This window comes from Pongo pygmaeus, chromosome 6 (assembly GCF_028885625.2).
Source record: "Pongo pygmaeus isolate AG05252 chromosome 6, NHGRI_mPonPyg2-v2.0_pri, whole genome shotgun sequence".
Taxonomy (NCBI): Eukaryota; Metazoa; Chordata; class Mammalia; order Primates; family Hominidae; genus Pongo; species Pongo pygmaeus.
The window spans coordinates 110,874,196-110,895,612 of record NC_072379.2 but is presented as its reverse complement, the minus strand read 5'-3'; the positions used below and the strand labels follow the sequence as shown (position 1 = coordinate 110,895,612).

The 21,417-nt window shown below is 37.6% G+C and overlaps 1 protein-coding gene across 3 annotated transcripts in view; it reads right to left on the bottom strand.

Annotated features, from left to right (window-relative positions):
• The window catches only part of ZNF277 (zinc finger protein 277), a 138,398-nt gene that overhangs the window by 107,665 nt on the left and 9,316 nt on the right, over nt 1-21,417 (bottom strand). Inside the window, exon 1 of one of the 3 annotated variants that reach the window (XM_054494466.2) lies at nt 19,070-19,149. The exons of the other annotated variants lie outside the window; for them this stretch is intronic. The gene's annotated coding sequence lies outside the window, so the exon portion shown is untranslated. Of the gene's footprint in view, nt 1-19,069; nt 19,150-21,417 lie in introns of those variants that run through there. 3 annotated transcript variants of the gene reach the window in all.

Here is a 21,417-nt window from a genome sequence, read left to right as displayed (position 1 = left end):
TAAATTTCCATCTTAATTTTGTCATACTGATCATTCAGGAACAGGTTGTTTAATCCCATATATTTGTGTAGTTTTGAGAATTCCTTTTGGAATTGATTTCTGGTTTTATTCCACTGTGCTCAAAGAGGATACTTGATGTGATCTTGATTTTCAAAAATTTACTGAGACTTCTTTTGTAGCCTAACATATGGTCTACCTTGAAGAATGTTCTATACGTTGATGAGAATAATGTATATTTTGTGGTTTTGAGGTTGAAAGCTCTGCAAATGTCTGCTAGGTCCATTTGGTCTAAAGTCCAATTTAAGCCCAGTGTTTTTTTGTTGATTTTCTGTCTGGATGATCTGTCTAGTGTTGTCAGTGGTGTGTCGAAGTCCCTCACTTTACAACATAAATGTTTCTAAAATTGCCTTTTGGGTTGTAATTTAAAAGATGAGATTGTGTTTAATTTCTAATATGGAAAGTAAATAGTGAATGAAGACTCATAGAATTTTATGAGTCACCAAAATTCAAGCCATTTGCCATAGCACTCACAATCATTCTAGCTTTCCATTTTAACACTTACCGTGAATTATACAACATGGGTGTTTTATTAATACTAACTAATGAGGACATTTTTTCTCTCCTATACTTACATGTTCAACTACAATGAGATGAAAGGAGGGATTATTGACCCAAATTTTTAGAAGCTACATTAGGGACCTAGGGTATCTAATTGATTCAACCTCTAAATACAAGAAAAAAACTAAAGCCCATAAATGTTCAGACTCTACCTGACCAGAGTAGTACCTAGGTCTAACGTAATCAAGGGATAGTACCTGAAAAATAATCCATTAAGAACAAATTTCAAGAGACTATTTACATTACATATATGCTAAAACAAAGGGTTACTGGTGCTATTTGTATTTCTTTTGATGTGCTCTGATTTTGGAAAAATCAGCAGGTTAAGTCAAAGATATCTTGAAAAAGGAGAAAAAAGTTAAAGCTCTCACACTCACCTGATTTCCAAACTTACTAAAACGCTACAGTAATTAAGACAGTGTGGTACTAGCATCAGAAAAGACCAATATAGATCAGTGGTACAGAATTCAGAGTCCAGATATAAACCCTCACATATATGGTCAATTGATACAGTAGCTTTTTCAACAAATGGTGCTGAAACTGGATATCCATATGCAAAATAAAAAAGCTGGATTACTTTCTTAAACCATACACAAAAATTAACTCAAAACTGATCACAAACCTACATGTAAGAGCAAAACTATAAAACTCTTGGGACAAAAACAGGGGTCAATATTAATGACATTGGATTAGGCAGAGCTTTTTTGGTTAGGAAATGAAGAATACAAGTGATTAAACGAAAAAAAAAAAGACACATTTGATATAATTAAAATTAAGAACAACACCAAAAAACCTTTTGTACTTCAAAGGACACCATCAAGAACATGGAAAGACAGCCCACAGAATGGGAGAAAATATCTGAAAATCATAGAACTGATACAGGACTTGTATCCAGAATATATAAAGAATTCTTACAAATAATAAAAAAGATAAATAACCCAATTTAAAAATGAGTAAAGGATTTAAATTGACATTTTCCCTCAAAAGTTATACAAATAGTCAATAAGAACATGAAAAGATGCTTAATATTATTAGTTACTAGAGAAATGCAATTCAATACTATAATAAGATACTACTTCATACCCACTTGGGTGGCTATAGTAAAAGACCAATAACAAGTGTTGGTGAAGATGTGGAGAATTAGAGCACTAGACACTGCTGGTGGAAATGTAAACTGGTACAGCTGTTTTATAACAGTTTGACAGTTCAAAATGTCAAACATAGTTACTATATGACCACAGGAATTCTACTCCTAGGTAGAATTCCAACAGAAGTGAAAACATATCCACCCAAAAACTTCCTTATTCCACCATTTACCACAAAATAAATTTCAGGCAGACTAAAGGCCTCAACAAAATATCAAAATATAAAAATACATTAAAATAAAATAATGAAAAATTTAAAAATAATATTGGAGCAAAATTGTTTTTTTTCTAACTATGATGTAAAACACAGTAATACACAAAAGACTGATCAATTTTGCAAAAAGAATAAAATAAATTTCTGCAGGCAAAAAATAGATGGCTATTAATAACAATGTCAAACAATAATTAACAAACAAACAGAATACATTATTTCCTTACTATATAAGACTCCTTCAAATCAATGTTTACAACTTAATAGAAAATGGGCAAAGGACATGGACAAACTGGTTATAAAAAAGAAAATACAAATGGCTCTTATATATAAGATGCTCAGCTTTCCTTACAACAAACATGAAAATTAGATATAAGTGGATATTAAGATGCAAATATATACTATGTAAAATAAATACAAATAAAAAATCTAATAATATGAATTTTATAATATAAATAATAGTCATGTAGGATATCATTTTTCTACCACTAGACAGACATACATCAAAAACTTTGGTAATATGCTGCATTCTCAAGGATAGGGATCTCTACAAATTGCTTGCAGTGTAAATTAGTACAGTTATGAATAATGAAAATTTGGCAACTGCTATGGTCTGAATGGTCCCCTTAAAATTCATATGTAGAAACATAATCACCAATGTGCTGATAGTAGGATGTAGGACCTTTGGGAGGTATTTAGGTCATGAGGATGGAGCCTTCATGAATGTGACAGTGCTCTTTAAAAAAAGTCCCCATAGAGCTGCCTTGTCCCTTCTGCCATGTAAAGACAGCTAGAATGAACTATGCCCTCATCAAACATCAAATTTGTTGGTACCTTGATCTTGGACTTACCAGCCCCCAGAACTATGAGAAATAAATTCTTGTTGTTTACAAGCCACTCAGTTTACGGTATTTTGCTACAGCAGCATAAATGGACAAAGACAGAAAACATTTGTCAAAATTTAAAAGGCACATATAATTTAACCCAGAAATTCTACTTTTAAGAAATACAAGGATGGTTACTGCAGTATTCTTTCAAACTTCAAAAGGAAGTGCAATAATGTGAATGCCTATTAATAATGAACTGGCTAAATAAAGCATGGTAAAGTAGAAAAAAAATTTTAATCAGCAAGCAGATTTTGAAAGATATTAAATATTTCAAACTACCAGTGAGGTGATTCTAAAAAAACCTTATAGTAAAATTACCTAAGTAACTGAATAGAGGAAGGCAAGAGAGCAGTTAGCATAATTGAAAAAAAAAGTAGCCAGAAAAGCAATAAGAACTTTAATTTACACTTTCATATAATAGACCTATTACCAAAAATTCAAAAAAATTTTGAAAAGAATACAACTAGAAAAGGTGTATTAATAACAAGTTGTTCTCAATTTTCAATTAGGTTCTCAATTTTCAAATCAGAATATTGGAACCTGTGATTTAATATTTAGAGGTAAAGTCTCAGAATATTCTGTGCAGAAAACTGTTCATCAAAATATAATAACCATGTAGTCAATTTGAAAACCAAAACCAACTATTCTAACCATTTTAAGTGCCTCTGCTTTGAAAAAAGAGCACTGCCAATATTGCTGGTAAGGGAGTAATATCATTGTATAATGATAACATGCTAAGAGTAAATAGATCTAGGAGTTCCCATGACAGTGCTGTTGGTAGAAACTAGTTGTATGACCTTTGACTTTTGCTTTATAATTCATTTATATGCTAAAAGTAGTTGAGGTGATAAAATGAGATCAAGCATGGAATGATGCTTCAAAAAATATGACTTGCTAACAGTGTGGGTAGGACTGTGGAGGAAAGCCAATGTAGCACTGGCCCTGCAAGAACAGTATCTTGCAATGGTTAGCAGGCAGAGAAGAATAAGATGGAACCAGAGGTGACTTAGCTTCTGCACTGGACATATAGCAGGCACATGTCTAATCTCATCTAAGTGCGAATCAGAAGTAACACTGACATTTACTGGGCATCTGAACGTAAAATACAAGAGCAAAGTGCATCACAATCCCAATCCCAATCGGATTGTGAAATCCCTATTTCTGAGCTGAAATCAGAAATTGATAATGAAAATGAAGCAGTAACAAGATAAAACAAGAAAATTCTGGGTAGAAGTTTACCTTTTGGGTGGAGGAAAGGAGTCAGCAAGAACATTTCATAGAAAAGTTGAAGGTGAAATCTAAATGAAATCTTAAGGAATGAGCAGGAGTTGGTGAGGTAGGCAGGCAGGGAAGAGATTATTTTAGGCAGAGAGAATATATGAATTAGGGTTAGACTGGTCAGAAGATAATAAATATAAACTTTTTCAAAATATGCAGAGATAACGAGAGTAGATCATTCAGAAAACCTTAGGCTTTTGGAATTACTGGCCATCACTCTGAAGAGTACAAAGTACTCCACTGACCATAGATAAAACTTCAGCATAGTGAGGTCAATGGGATACGACGTGCACCACCATATTTTTGACTTAGACACGGCAAAAAACGTTTGATACACAACTGCTCTAACACAAAACTGATATTAAATTGCCATCCAGATATACAACTCAAGGGGATCTTGAGGAAAGTGCATCCCAGGGAGCAGACCGTTTTAACCCTTGCTCATCCCTTTCAATGCCTAGATTATCATCAACTGTAATGTGTGTTATTGTTTGGGTATAGACATATGCTTGCACTTCCAGTAACCTCAGAGAAGTGGCCTCAATTCTTAGTATTCCATTTGTAATCTAGCTTTCAAATTAGTTCAAAGTAGGTATATCATCAACTCAGAACAGGTACTGGAGAGGACAAAAACCACATGAAGTGTTAATCTGCAAGTGATCTCAGACATACTACTTTATTAGAATTCTTCAAATAGACACATCTTGTCCATTTCACAAGGTTTCTTCGGTTGTCTAGTTGGTACCTTGCTTCTCTTCCTTGCAATTCACTTTCTGTTTGTCTTCCCCTGAAACTTTAATCCCAATTAGATTGACTCCCAATCCCTACTTTAATTCCTTAGATCTCATTATCTACTTTTAAAATCATCTGTCCAGTCTTTCACATATGACACTTATGAGAGAAGGGTTTTGAGATAACTTTCAGTTAAGGGAATATATATATATATATATATATATATATACACACACACACACACACACACACACACACACGTATATATACACGTATATACGTATATATACACATGTATACGTACATACGTATATACATATATATACATATATACACATATATACACATATATATACATATATATATACACATATATATATGTAGTTATTTATTTTAGGGGCAGTTCCCAATACTGTTGCTGTTTTCGCCAAGGGAGGTAATTGGAGAAAACAAAGAAATTTAAATAGATACTTCTTTCCTCATGAAGTAGAAAATACTATTTTGTCTGTTTCTGAAATAACAGGCTAGATTTTTCACTCAAAATGACCTATTTCAAGTTAATATACTTGCTAGTCAGAAAGAATACATACACTGTAAACTGATTAGTGGAAATACTCTTTGAATTAACAAAGTTCCGTGGTTGTGTTGATAACAGTACTTGATGTAAACTACTACTATGCTGGTATCCTCTCTTGTTTTCAGAAATAAAAGGGAGACATCATTCATGTTAAAGAAAATTTAAAGAATGTCAGTAAAAACACTCATAGGCAATGGAGTATCTATATAATAAAAAGTTATCCAAAAAAAAAAAAAAAAAAGGGAGGATGGGGAGATGGAAGGAGCCAAAAAACAACCTGAAAAATTGCAACCCAGCATTTGGACCAGATGGCATTCATCAGAGACTTCAGAGATAACGGAGCTACTTATAAAACATGCAGTTTATCATGAAAAAGCACTCCAGTGGAAGACTAAGTATCTCCAAAATTTTGATAAGGGTGACCTTGGATTTATCAGTTGCACAGAATAAAGGATTTGCAGTAGATATGAATGTAAGTTTTCAATAAGAGAAAAATTATAGTGACAAACCAGCATTTCCCCTTTCTGGTTTATCACACTACACTCCAATTAACACATTGACATTTTAAGAGTTTCTGTTTAAAAAAATTTTACACACACACATCATATACAAAAACACAATTTTTTTTTTTTTTTTTTTGAGACGGAGTCTCACATTGTTGTCGGGCTAGAGTGCAATGGCGCGATCTCAGCCCACTGCAACCTCCACCTCCCGGGTTCAAGTGATTCTCCTGCCTCAGCCTCCTGAGTAGCTGGGATTATAGGCACCTGCTACCACGCCCAGCTAATTTTTTGTGTTTTTAGTAGAGACGGGGTTTCACTATGTTGACCAGGCTGGTCTTGAACTCCTGACCTCGTGATCTGCCCACCTTGGCCTCCCAAAGTGCTGGGATTACAGGTGTGAGCCACCGTGCCTGGTCACAAACACACGATTTTAAAGACACAATCACTCCTCTATCCCAAATCCCAAATGAGGTGAGGTCTTGTTTAAAAATTCTTGTAAATTTTGTATAAAATCTAGAGCTTAATTAGGAATATCTGGTAAAAATAGGCATGGATCAAAACAAAAATACAGAATTGCAGGAGTATTAATATATGGCCAATTTTAATTATGGAAAAGCTATGAGCTGTAAATTCCTTAGAAATAAGAAGAGCATGACTTTGAAAAATGTACTCTCATTTAGAAAATAAAGCAAATTTAAAAGTGCAGATTTCCACACAAAGTCAAGTGTGCACTCAACAAAGAGGTTTAATTACTTGATCTGTGACTCTTAGATGATTCTTCTAGTGTGGAACTCACACTTCACAAGTGGTTATAAGTAAGGGAGAAAAATAAAATCCTCAGTTATCTCTGTTCTCTGGTTGAGAAGCTGCAAGAGATTAAAGTAGTGGGGCCAATTCTGGGAGACTTGCATGAGATATACTTTCATTTTGGGCTTTTTCCTTTAACATAAAGAAAATCATAGCTGATTTTTAGCTGGGCATCCAGTTTGGACTACATAAGGAACATGTCCAATTAACAAGTCTCCTAACTATCCTTTCCTGTGCCTATATCCATTCTCACATTAGTACGGCCACAGGCTGTTTCTAGTAGAGATGAGGTTTCACCATGTTGGCCAGGCTGGTCTCAAATTCCTGACTTCAGGTGATCCACCCACCTCGGACTCCCAGAGTGCTGAGATTACAGGTGTGAGCCACTGCGCCCGGCCAGCCACAGGCTGTTTCTATACAGCAAATCTGATTCATATTACTCACCCACTTAAAGCACTCTCCTCATCATGTAGGAGAAAATCCAAGTTCTTTCGCATGGCCCACAAGGTCCTTTATAATGCAGTCGTTGCTCCCTTCTCTAGCCTTGTCTCCTACTCCATTGCTCTATTTTAGGTTTTGGTAAAAAGCAGGTGTAGGGCATCCCAAGCCCTTCCTCAAGCACCTCACTCTATCAAGAAGGCATACCCATCCTTGGCCACCTGGCAAAGACCTCTGCCTAGGAATTATCTCTTTGTGAAGCCTACCCTAACCGCCTAGATAGGTTAATAACACAGAAATCTGGGATAAATTAACTTGCTGCTTCAGTGTTGACTCTTTCACGGCACTTCTGCGTTACTTTCCTCTACTAGACAAGTGGCTTCTTCAAGACAGGAACTTGTCTTGTTCTTTTTGGTGGCTTTAGGGCCTAGCACATAATTAGTGCTTAATAAATGCTTGCTGAGACTCAGAGCTCGAGAATATCAAAGGTGTCATTTTTTTCTAGGGAAAATTGTCTGTGTGACAATTACTAGAGAGATTCTACTAAATGCTTTTGGAGACCACTTGGCCTCATGGAGAACAAAGACCCACATGGCCATATAAACAAGGGCTTAGCAGATTGGACAGTTTCTTATAAGTTGGTTATGAGATGCAGTATTTTGTTCCGTTTTATCTACCACTGCTTCTCTTTGGAGTCTGCAGCTTTAAGAAGAGTTTCTGAAATGTCCTTGTATGGCATCTGACTCTTCTTTGCAGTGTTCTATGCAAGCTACTACTCTAGACTATGCTACTCTGTGTCCATCTACCTCCCTGTTAGTCTTCCCTGGTACTCTGGTCTCTCTCATTTCTTCCATGAGGCCAACCATAATTACTTCTTTCAAACAAATATGTTCTCTATCCATTCCTCAGAGCTTAACCTAGTTATTGGTACTAGTTACTCTTCTCCAATTAGACTATAAGCTCAAAGAATACACAATTATGTCTTGTCCTTTTAAAACATTTCCCTAATTGACTTCTTTCCATGTCACTAACAAACACTCTATATTTAAATGATATAAATACAAAAAGCATCCCTTCATGCAGGATGTTAATACAGCACTGCTTAATTTATATAACCCTTTAAACTTTGTAAAATAATCTCCTAAACACTTCATACCTCACCAAAACTCTGTGAGGTAAGATTATTTATTTTAGTTGTGAGAAAACAGAAGTTCAGGGAGTGTGATTTATCTAAGGTCACACAATGAATATGTCAACCTGATTCTTTTGTCCACATGTTCAATGATCTTTGTACCCCACTACGCTCTCGATCTTTGGATAAGACCAAATTTCAGGGGTTGTATGCATAAAGAACAAGTTTATAGTGATCTGTCAACTATATAAGCAAAAGAACTTAGCATATACTATCTACAATCTGATTACCTGAAACAATAAAAAGATAGTAAAAAAATAAGAGTGTTGGAAAAGCCTGGCATAAAAGACCATGCATATTTAATATGTTCCATTCAAAACATCTGGGGTGACTTTCTAGGAGGAGTTTAATATTTATGGGAATGACAAAGTCAATGTATAAGGCCTAATGTCCATAAAGTCAAGCAAATGGACAGCATGTGCTCAACAGCTTGGAAAAAAAAAAAAAAAAGGTCTCTCCTCTTCCAGAAAGAACATGCATTTACCTGTGCACATACCTGTTGGCCAAATGGAATAGAAGACTATATAGAAATACTGGTGATATATTCAATAGAAGTAGTTGGTTGAATGATAACTCACAAAACATGTTTACCTAGAACCTCAAAATGTGATTTTATTTGGAAATAGGGTCTTTGCAGATGTAATTAAAGTAAGGATCTTGAGAGCATCCTGAATTAGGATGGGTCCTCAGTCTAATTCCTTGTTAGAGACAGATGGGGGAAGAAAAAGAGATGCAGGAAAGGATGCCATGTGAAGATGGAGGCAGAGACTGGAGTCATGCTGCCAGAAGCCAAGACCACTTGATAACACCAGAAGCTGGAAGAGGAAAGGAAGGATTCTCCCCTAGAGCCTTCAAAGAGAGCATAGCCCTGCTGACATCTTGATTTTGGACTTCTGGCCTTCAAAACTGTGAGTGAATAAATTTCTTTTGTTTTAAGATGTGGTTCATGGTAATTTGTTACAGGCAACCCCAAGAAACAAACACAGTATACACAGCTGAACTATTAGAATTAAAATTTCTCTCTCTACAAGCTGATGATGGGATTTCCCCAGATAACTAAATAGGATAATATGATTAAAGCTATAAAGACATATGTAGCTAATTCAGCTACATAATAATATAGCCATGCAGGAATGGCTTCACATTTAAAAAAGTTAAGATTTGAAGTATGAATATGACTTTACCAGAAAGAGAAATTATATATATTTATAATGAGGGTTACAATATTTACAAAGTATAACTTATAAAGAATATAACTGTTAAATTAAGTTTAGCCTAAAGCTGTCTCCTTACATAGGTTTGGCCAAAAGTTTTCTCCCTACATGGTGAACTGTAACCTAATTGGATGTGTAAATAGACGGTAACCTACTCTTGTGCCAATCATGCAGTTTTGGCCAATCACAGGCCAAAAACTGTTTAAATTGCATTTAGGCAAAGGCTGATAACCAATACAGCTGTTTCTGTACCTCACTTCTGTTTTCTGTCCATAAATCTCCTTTGACCATGAGGTAGTGCTGGAGTCTCTCAGAATCTGCTGTAATTCTGATGAGTGCCCAATTCACAAATTGTTCTTTGCTAAATTAAACTGTTCAATTTAATTTAAGTTTTTTCTTTTTACATAACTTAAAAAAACAAAAACACGCAGCCTGCAAGCATATGAAAATGTGTTCGAATTTCTGAAGTATGAGTGAATTTCAAGCGGGATCAACTAATTTCATGCAAAGATCAACTAATGTTGACAAAGTTATAATTAATTTTGATAACTATCCATAAATTAGATGCATTCAAAGTCTGATTCACTAACATATTGCCACAAGAGATATCAGCAAATGTAATTTCAGGAAAAAGTAACAAGCAAAGAGGGCAATGCAGCTGTGTCATTTAAACTCTGCTTGCCTCAATTGGTCTACTTTGAAACTACATTTAATGTAAGTGAGAATCCTGAAGAAATGGAAATTTGCCAGTTGGCTCTGAATATTGCTAATAGGAGTGAATAACAATGGGTCCTATGAATCATTTTGAAGCTGTCTAAAAAAAAGCTTTCACTAAAAAATTCCTCTATATCATACTAGTTTTGGATTTTACATCAAAGAGATGCCTAGATTTATCATTTAATTAATAAACAGTAATTCAGAAACTGACATTTCTGACAATGATACCACACACAGAGAATATAAAAAAATGCAACTGATCTACATTCTTGAAGTCAATGAAAGCTGATAGAAGAATGTGAATTAAATTTTCATAACCTTAAATAATGCATTAGAAAGCTATGGTTACCTGACTTAATAAGAAGCACAGGCTTGAGTACTCTGGAACAGTAGGTCAGAAAATGGTTACTTAGGAAACTTTTTTTGTTGTTGTTCAATATTCAAATCCTAATTCAAATGTACTATCAAAGGAACACTAAACTAGAGAAACAAAGACGCTGATTTGAAGAGTAAATGTTCTCATATTGTGCTAAAGTGGTAGGTTTTGTTTATATAAATATTAATTTCAGTGATACCTGGGACATTTTCAAAACAACTCTGGCTTCTTGTATATAATGGAGAAAATGCTCCTTAAAGGATGCTACATCTCCCTGAGGCAGAAAAAATACCTGTTTCTTGTATTTATCCTGTGCTTTGGCATCCTATATTTATTTTCTTACTCCTGGGGCATAAATAGGAAACATATGAAGATGAACAACAGTGATTACTATTACAGACACAGGATGGAGGATCTTTTCTGGAGATATTTACAGATGGAAGTGTTTGGGATGGCAACGTTCTTAATAAATAAGGGGGAGATAACTCTGACTAGCATTTCCCAAATTAAATTCCATGGGACACTAGAAACCCATGAAATGTTAATAGATGCTATTTGAGAAAAAAGTAGTGATAGTCAACTATTTGGGAAACAGGATATAATATTTATGTCTTGGACAGTCACAAAAATTAGCACACTAAAGTCCTAAAGTAAAACAGTCAGGTAACTTTAGCTCAGTATTTGCAAATTATTTGCTCAAAAAATTTTCTTCATGTAAGATCATAATACTTTTCTCCCTCATAATTCTATGGAGTCCTGGAATACTGTCCCTAAAAACATAAATAGTATACTAAATTTACATTGGCCTTGCCTACTTCAATAGCATAGTGAAAAAAACAAGAGAACATGAATTTCTATTAAAATATCTTAAAAGCATGAAATGAATTTCTTTTCAGTCCGTTACCTAAAGGTCTTAGATTGTCTTAATTTTTAATTCATTTAGGCTCCAAGAACATGTAAATTTGCATGGTTGGATGTACTCTGGGATTCACACAAAGAAAAGAAAAACAGAATTGTGCCCTATTTGTAGAAACAACCGTAACTACTGACATCTAAAACATAAATGGGAAAATTATTAACATTATAATTTAATGTGTTCTATCAATAAACTCTAAAGTATTTCACAAGGAAAAATAATCAAGAACAGGGATCTTTCTCCGCAGCAAATCCCTTGTACTTTAGAGGTCATGAAAAAGAAAGGGTATTATTACCTTATACTTGAGAATTATATTACAACTGGCTGATTGTTCAGGATTAATGAGCTCAGGGTTAAAAGTTCAGTGGCCATATGGGCAACTGTAATGACTTGCCTGGCACTAAGCCCCTGCCAATACCACTAATCAGCATGGCAGGAGTCCCTAAGCCCACCACTGGTTTGGCTCTGTTCCAGCCTCAAGCCAATGGCTCTGCATCAACCCAGTTTTCTTGGCCTCATCTCTACCTGGTTCTAGGATGCTAGTCACTGGACACATGACTAACTTCTTGAAACCAAACCTCAACTTTAATTCCTTTTCCAGTAATTGAGCTCTCAATTTGTTGCCCTGATTCTATCACTTCTTGACTTGATGCCTCATCCAGAATCCATCTTCCTCTATATTTGTTGCTTTTACAATTTTCTTTTTTAGAGACAGGGTCTAGCTATGTTGCCCAAGATGGTCCTGAACTCCTGACCTCAAGCAATCCTCCTGCCTCGGCCTCCCAAAATGCTGGGATTGCAGGTGTGAGCCACCACCACACCCAGCCCTAAATTTTTTTCAGGACTTTTAATAACTTGAGTCCTGTCCCTAAAGTCCAGTTTACTTGTAGCTGTGTCCTTGCTACTGAACAAAGACTCATTGACCATATTTTAGTTATGTTCCTCTGAGCCCTTTTCCTGACTAGGCCCTGTCCTTGCCAGACCTGCATAGTTCAGTTTTATCAAGAATCCTGCTAAATCAGTTTAGAGAGAATCCCCCATCCTCAGTATCTCACCACCCTCAATAGCTGACAAAATTCATCATCTCTTACCATCCCCCAGGTGATATCTGATTACCCTGGCCTGCCTTCAGCAGGAATCCCCCCTTATCCCTGACGTTTCCTCTTAGTGATTTTCCATCTCCCAAACCCTCCAACCTATTTCTTGACTATAAATTCCCACTTTTCCATGTTGTATTAGGAATTGAGCCCAGTTCTGTACTTAGGTGTTGTTTCCTCACAAGCTTATCCAATCCCTGGCCCGTGGGCCACACACAGCCCAGGGTGGCCTTGAATGCGGTCCAACACAAATTCGTAAACTTTCTCAAAACATTATGAAATTTGTTTACAATTTTTTAAAGCTCATTATCTATTGTAAGTGTTAGTGTATTTTATGTGAGGTCCAAGACAATTCTTCTTCCAATGTGGCCCAGGGAAGCCAAAAGATAGGACACCCCTGCTCTACTGTAAGAGTTCCCGAATAAAATATTTTTTCTACCAGTTTACCATCCAGCTCTAGTTTTTCTTTAATACTACCCGCTACCAGATCTCTCTACTTCTCTGTATTCTAACTGATGCCTGTCTAATCTCTATGGCGTATTCTGCCTGCAGTCATCTGGGCATTCTAAATGACAGTGCCCGAGCAGAACCCAACTTATTAAAGTAGACAGAATCTTCATATACAACCTGCTCTGTCCCAGCACATTTTTCTAATCTCAGAAATTTCCTTACAGGAGTCAGCTATGCTCTGACTTTATTAACAAGGGCAGAGCTCTTTCCTTTTGAATGTGACAAGGAAGACTGAAACCCCAGTTGCTTCTGAAAGCCTTCCTGTGACTACGGTTGTCTGTAATACCCAGTTTAAAAAATTCTAACCGGAGAATTCTGGGTCAGCAAGACAGTGGAATAGGAGGTCCCCTGCTTGTATCCCCGCTTCTCTCAAAAAATTTTGCAGCCATCCCTGGACAAAAGCGCCTTTGTGGGAGCCTTGGGATTTAGGTAGGAGTTTCTAAAACCCCAGTGGAGTCTAAAAACCTAGAAGGGTCATTTTGAGAGGGCAAACCTACAACCAGGTGGCAGACTCATGAACTGTGATCTTGGCTCCGGACTTGGAAATGACCCTGTCTCCCTGTAGGCTTGGCTACAGCCCCATTTGGATTTGGGCCTCTTCCAAAACTATCCACCAGGGAGTCTGGGAAAAGTCACACATACTAGTGCCTAGGGAGACAGACCTGTTGACCTCAGTCTCTGCTGTGGACCCTAAAAGGATCCTTTAACTTGGCTCCAGGCCTTCTCAGCTACAGTCCTAGATCAGTGTTCCTGGAACAAAGACACAGAGGGAGACACACCATTCTGAGTCCCCTGGGCCAGCTTGCAAACCTCAGTCCAACAGCAGATCCTGAAATGGCCCCGAATCTCATCTTCAAGCCTCTATCAGCTGTGGAATGACGGTAGTGCTGCCTAGCCAGGGATCAGCTGGGAGACATGCTGCGTTAGTCAGGGTTCTCTAGAGGGACAGAACTAATGAAATATATACATATAAAGGGGAGTTTATTAAGTATTAACTCACACAATCACAAGGTCCCACAATAGGCCACCGGCAGGCTGAAGAGCAAGGAGAACCAGTCCGAGTTCCAAAACTGAAGAACTTGGAGTCCGATGTTCGAGGGCAGGAAGCATCCAGCATGGTAGAAAGATGCAGGCTGGGAGGCTAGGCTAGTCTCTCTTTTCACATTTTTCTGCCTGTTTATATTCTAGCTGCGCTGGCAGCTGATCAGATGGTGCCCACCCAGATTAAGGGTGGGTCTGCCTTTCCCAGACCACTGACTCAAATGTTAATCTCCTTTGGCAACACCCTCACAGACACACCCAGGATCAATACTTTGTATCCTTCAATCCAATCGTGTTGACACTCAGTATTAACCATCACACATGCCTATTCACATCCCAAGGGCAGGCTTGCAGTACTCAGTCCCACAGTAACAACTAGAAAAATAATAGAAAGGATCAACACAACTAAAAGTTAATTTCTGGAAAAGATACACAAAATTGACAAACCCTTAGCTAAGCTAACTAAGAAAAAAAAAGACAGAAGCCTCATATACATAAAATCATAAATGAAGGAGATATCACAGCTGATACCACAGAAATACAAAGGATCATGAGGGTACTATGAGCAATTACATGGCAATACATTGGATCACCTAGAAGAAATGGATAAATTCTATACACATAGAACCTAACAAGACTCAATTATGAAGAAAGGGAAAATGTGAACAGCTCAATATCAGGTCAGGAGACTAATTCAGTAACAAAAGCTTTCCCATGAAAGAAAAGCCCAACACCTAATGATGTCACTGCTGAATTCTACCAAACATTTAAAGATGAACTAACACCAATGCTTCTCAAACTCTTCCAAAACGCTGAAGAGAAGGAACCACTTCCAAACTCATTTTACAAGGTCTGCATCACCCTGGTACCAAAGCCAGACAAGGACACTTCAAGAGAACAAAAGTACAGGGCAATATCCCTGATAGACAAAATACTAAACAAAATAGTTGCAAACTGAATTCAACAGCACACTGAAAGAATCATTCACCAAAATCAAGTGGAATTCATCTCAGGGATATAAAGATGGCTCAAAATACATGAATCTATAAATGTGATAAACCATGTTAATAGAATGAAGGACAAAAAATATATAACTCCATAGATGTGGAGAAAGTATTTTAACAAAATTCAAAATCTCTTCATGATTAAAAGCATAGAAGGAATCTACCTCAACACAATGAAGGCCATTTATCAAGAGTCCCCAACCAGTACTGGTTCGTGGCCTGTTAGGAACTGGGCCACACAGCAGGAGGTGAGCTGCATGTGAGTGAAGCTGAGCTCTGCCTCCTGTCAGATTAGTGTCAGCATTAGACTCATAGGAGCGTGAACCCTACTGTGAACTGCGCATGCAAGGGATCTAGGTTGCACGCTCCTTATGAGAATCTAACGCCTGATGGTCTGTCACTGTCTCCCATCACCCCCAGATGGACTGTCTAGTTGCAGGAAAACAAGCTCAGGGCTCCCACTGATTCTTTATTATGATAAGTATTAATAATAATAGAAATAAAGTGCATAATAAATGTAATGTGCTTGAATCATCCCAAAACCCAGTCTGTGGAAAAATTGTCTTCCACGAAACCAGTCCCTGGTGCCAAGAAGGTTGGGCACCACTGCCATATATGATAATGTTACCAGGGGGTCCTTCCTCCCAGAGCTCCCAAGATGGTGGCAGGCCACTTCCAAGATGGCGGCAAGTCTCTTGTTCTCTGACCTGGGGTTCTTGGCCTCACGGATTCCAAGGAATGGAATCTTGGGCCATGTGGTGAGTGTTACAGCTCTATTAGAAGCCGTGGGTCACGGAAGAGAACCGTGGAACCCAGCAACTAGTGTTTAGCTCGATTACGATGAACCCAGGCACTTAGCCATGCAGGAACAACGGCAAGCCTTGAGCCCAATCGGGAGCAGCAATGGGCGCCTCGCTGGATCAGGAGCACAGCAGACACCCTGCTGGATCTGGAGGGGTGGAAGTCAGTGGCGGGTCAACGGCAGGTCTGTGATGGTGGCAAACAGCAGTGGTGGACAAAGAGCAAAAGCTCAGCTCAAGCTGTAACAAACACGGACCAGAAGAGTGTGCAGTTGCAAGATTTAATAGAGTGAAAACGGAGCTCCCATACAAAGGGAGGGGACCCAAAGAGGGTAGCCCTTGCTGGCTCGAATGCCTGGGTTTATATCCTGATAATTGTCCCTCCCTCTATGCTCTCAGGTGATAGATGATTGGCTATTTCTTTCCCTCCTGTTTTTGCCTAATTAGCATTTTAGTGAGCTCTCTTTACTACCTGATTGGTCGGTTGTGAGCTAAGTTGCAAGCCCCATGTTTAAAGGTGGATGCAGTCACCTTCCCAGCTAGGCTTAGGGATTCTTAGTTGGCGTAGGAAATCCAGCTAGTCCTGTCTCTGAATAAGGCCTTGTTAACATACTCAGCAGTGAAAAGTTAAAAGCTTTTTCTCTAAAATAGGGAACAAGACAAGGATGTCCATGCTCACCACCTCTATTCACCACAGTATTGAAGCCCTAGCCAGAACAGTTAGACAAGGATAAGCCATCAAAATCAAATGTTAAATTTTTTTTGTTTACAAACAACGTACTCTTATATACAGAAAACCCTAAAGACTCTACCAAAAAACTGTTAGAACTGATAAACGAATTCAGTAAAGTTGCAGGATATAAAATCAACAGGCAAAAATCATTAGTATTTCTATACGCTAACATACGAATTGAAAAAGAAATACCATTTACAATCATGCCAAAAAAAAAAAAAACCTAGGAATAATTAACCAAAGAGTTGTAAGATCTGTACAGGGAAAACTATAAAACACTGATGAGAGAAATTGAAGAGGAAACAAATAAATGGAAAGATATGCCATGCTTATGGATTAGAAGAATATTAAAATGTCCACAGTACTCAAAGTGATCTACAGATTCAATGCAATCTCTAACAAAATTTCAATGGCATTTTTCACAGAAACAGAATAAACAATCCTAAAATTCATATGGAACCACAGAAGACCAGGAATAGCCAAAGCAATGTTAAGCAAAAAGAACAAAACTGGAGGCATCGCTTTACCTGATCTCAAAATCTACTACCAAACCATAGTAATCTAAACAGCATAGCAGCTGGGTTTCGTGGGTTACACCTGTAATCTCAACACTTTGGGAGGCCAAGGCAGGAGGATTGCTTGAACCCAGGAGTTGGAGACCAGACTGGGCTAACATAATGAGACCTCCCTCTACAAAAATTTTTAAAAATTAGCCAGGTGTGATGGTGCACACCTGTAATCCCAGCTACTCGGGAGGCTGAGGTGGGAGGATTGCTTGAGCCCAACAGATCAAGGCTGCAGTGAGCCGTGATTGTGCCACTGCACTCTAGCCTGGGAGACAGAGCACTCTAGCCTGAGCAATAGAGTGAGACTCTATCTCAAAATGAAAACAAAATCCAAAAATCCAGGTACTGGCATAAAAATAGACACACGGATCAATGAAACAGAACAGAGAACCCAGAATTAATCTGTGCATTTATGGTCAACTGATCTTTGATAAGGGCGCCAAGAATACATAATGGGGGAAAGGACAATCTCTTCAATAAATGGTGTAAGGAAAACTGGATATCCATGTAAAGAAGAATGAAATTGAACCCTTATTTCACTCCCTATATAACAATCAACTCAAAGTAGATTAAAGGCTTCAACCTACGACCTGAAACTGTAAAACTCCTAGAAGAAAAAATAGGGTAAAAGTTTCTTGACGTTAGTCTGGCCAAAGATTTTTTGTACACGACCCCAAAAGCACAGGCAACTAAAGGAAAAAGCTAACAGGTATATGAAGAAATGCTCAACATCACTAATCATTAGAGAAATGCATATTAAAATCACGAAGAGATATCCCCTGTTAGGATGGCTATTACCAAAAAGACAAGAGATAAGCATTGCAGAGAGTGTGGAGAAAAGGCAACTCTGTACACTGTTGGTGGGAATGTAAAGTAATATAGCCATTATGGAAAACAGCATGGAGGTTCCTCAAAAAATTGAACATAGAATTACCATATGATCCAACGAATCTACTTCTGGGTACATATCTGAAGGAAATGAAATCAGTGTGCCTATGAGATATCTGCACTTCTATGTTCATTGCAGCATTATTCACAATAGCCAAGATAAAGAATCAAGCTAAGTGTCCATCAATGGATGAACAGATAAAGAAAATGTGGTGCATATATATACACAATACAGTATCATTCAGCCTTACGAAAGAAGGAAATCCTGCCATTTGTGATAACATGAATGAACCTGGAGAATGCAAAGTTAAATAAGACAGACAGAAAAAGATACATACTGTGCGATCTCATTTGTATGTGAAATCTAAAATGGTCACATTCATAGAAGCAGAGAGTACAATGAATGATAGGTACCAGGGGCTAGGGGGAGGGGAAGATTGGAGAGATGTTGGTCGAAAGGTACAAAATTTCAGTCAGGAAAAAGTTCAGGAGATCTGCTGTACAACAGGGTAACTATTATTAATAACACTGTACTGTATACTTGAAAATTGCTATGAGTAGATCTTAAATGTTCTCACCACAAAAAAATGATAAGTATGCAAGGTTAATTAGCTTATTTTAGCCATTCCACAGTGTATATTAATACATACATCAAAACATCATGCTGTACATAATACATACTTTTAGTTGTCAATTAAAAAATTCTAAAATATGAAACAAAAAACAACGGCAAGTTACTGAAGTCTATTGTGGTTCTTCATTAACTCTTGCTTTAGCAAGGACTCCTGACTTAACCTTCCCCCTCCAGTACATTGTTACCTGATTAAACTTTGATCTTGTTATTCCTTTTCTTCAAAGTTTCAAGACCCAATAGGTTCATTTTGCCCACTGCCCATAGTCGATTTATCAAGACAGGAGAACTGAAATGGAGAAACAGTTTAATTCATGCAGAGCCAGCTGTACAGGAGACTGGAGTTTTATTATTACTCAAATCAATCTCCCCAAATTTGGGAATAGGAATTTTTAAGGATAATTTGGTGGATAGGGAATTGGAAAGTGGTAAGAGCTGATTGGTCAGGTCAGAGATGAAATCGTAGGGAGTCGAACTTGTCTTCTTGCGCTAAGTCAGTTTCTGGGTGGTGGCCACAAGACCGGATGAGCCAGTTTATTGATACAGTGGTACCAGCTGACCCACTGAGTGCAGGGTCTGGAAAATATCTCAAACACTAATTTTAGGTTTCACAATAGTGATGTCATCCCTAGGAACAACTGAGGAGGTTTAGAACCTTGTGGCCTCTAGCTGCATGACTACTAAACCATAATTTTTAATCTGGTGGTTAATTTAGTTAGTCCTGCAAAAGGCAGTCTACTCGCCAGGCAAGAAGGGGGTTTGTTTTGGGAAAGGGCTGTTATCTCTTTGTTTCAAAGTTAAACTATGAACTCAGCTCCTCCCAAAGTTAGTTCAGCCCACATCCAGGAATGAACACCAGCAGCTTGGAGGTTAGAAGCAAGATGGAGTCGGTTAGGTCAGACGTCTCTCACTGCAATAATTTCCTGCTATAATTTTTGCAACGGCAGTTTCAGTCTGCATGATCAAGTTCTAACATCTGAGACAGTATGATCTACTTTCAATTTACATTTCCAGACTTCTTTTCCATTGCTGCCATTTACTTATCATTTTCTCTAGGCAAAATGAATTGACTTGATACTTGTTGTATATGCTCTTAGTTTTTCTATTGCTCCCTCCCTTTGTTTAGGCCTATAACACTTTTTCCTTGTTTCTGCATGTCCAAATATTATTAAACTTCAAGGCCCAGTACCACCTGTTGGGAATAATCTCTTTCTTGCATAACTCTATCTATATTGCTCTAATGTTCCCCAGCACTTTCTACCTTGTAATATGTACTTCTTATATCCTCCCTATTAGGTCATAAGATCTTTGATGGCAAGACCAATGTTATTCTCATCTTTGTATTCTACAGCATTCAGAATAAAGAAGTTTGCACATAGCAGATGCTAAATAAAATTTTTGAATGAATGAAACCTCAGTTCTATCAATAGCTCTTTCAGATTTGCACTGTTTATTACAAATGGAAAGGAGAGTGAGATAGGATGCATCCTAATAATCAATCCATATTGTCTCAGAGTAAAGGATCCCAGAAGACATCTACTGCAGTGGTTCTCAGCCAATTTTCTAACCTGATACACCTGATCAATGACACACACATGTGCAACTAATTCTTCAGGCCATATCCAGATTTTTCTTTTTCTTTTTACAGATGCTAGGACTGAATTATGTCGGCTCCCAAGCTGTAAACCTACCTCCTCTTTCTTTTACTGATATTTGGAAGATGGAGTTGAAAAGATGCTAACATAATCTCACTCCCTCATTTACAAACCAGGAAATCTTAACCAGGAGTGCTAATGACTTCTCTAAAATCACAGTCAGTTGGAAGGAGAAGTGGGATTAAAATCCTAGCGCTTTATGAGGCTGAGGTGGGCGGATCACTGAGCTCAGAAATTCGAGACCGGCCTTGGCAACATGGCGAAACCTCATCTCTACAAAAAATACAAAATTTAGCCCCACATGGTGGCACACACCTATAGTATCAGCTACTCAGAAGGCTGAGGTGGGAGGATGGCTTGAGCCCGGGAAGCAGAGGTTGTAGTGAGCTGAGATCATGCCACTGCACTCCAGCCTAGGCAAAAGAGTGAGACCCTGTCTAAAAAACAAAAAACAAACAAACAAAAAAAACCAAAAAAAAACCTAGTTCTTCTGATTCTTTGTCCAGTGAGCTTTTTGCAAAGCTGTACTGTCTATGATCACTGCTGCTGGAAAAATAACTCAATGTCCCAGTACATTATTAGCATTACTTTCCTTTGTGAGTGGGGGCATATTTAAAAAGCATTCAAAAGTCATTCATAAACTGGTTTGAAAGAAATTCAAATAAGCCCGCAGACTCTCACCTTCCTTTCCTTCCCCTCTCCTCCTTCATTTGAGAAAATCAGTTGTACAGTGCCTTGGCAAAGATAGCTTGATTGATGTTATGTTACAGTTCAGCAACAGTTCCTGCTATTAATTGCTTTATAATGGTAATTACAATTAGCGGGTACAGGATATTTTCTTTTCTAATTGGCTATTACTGGTGAATAGCAGCTTATTACAT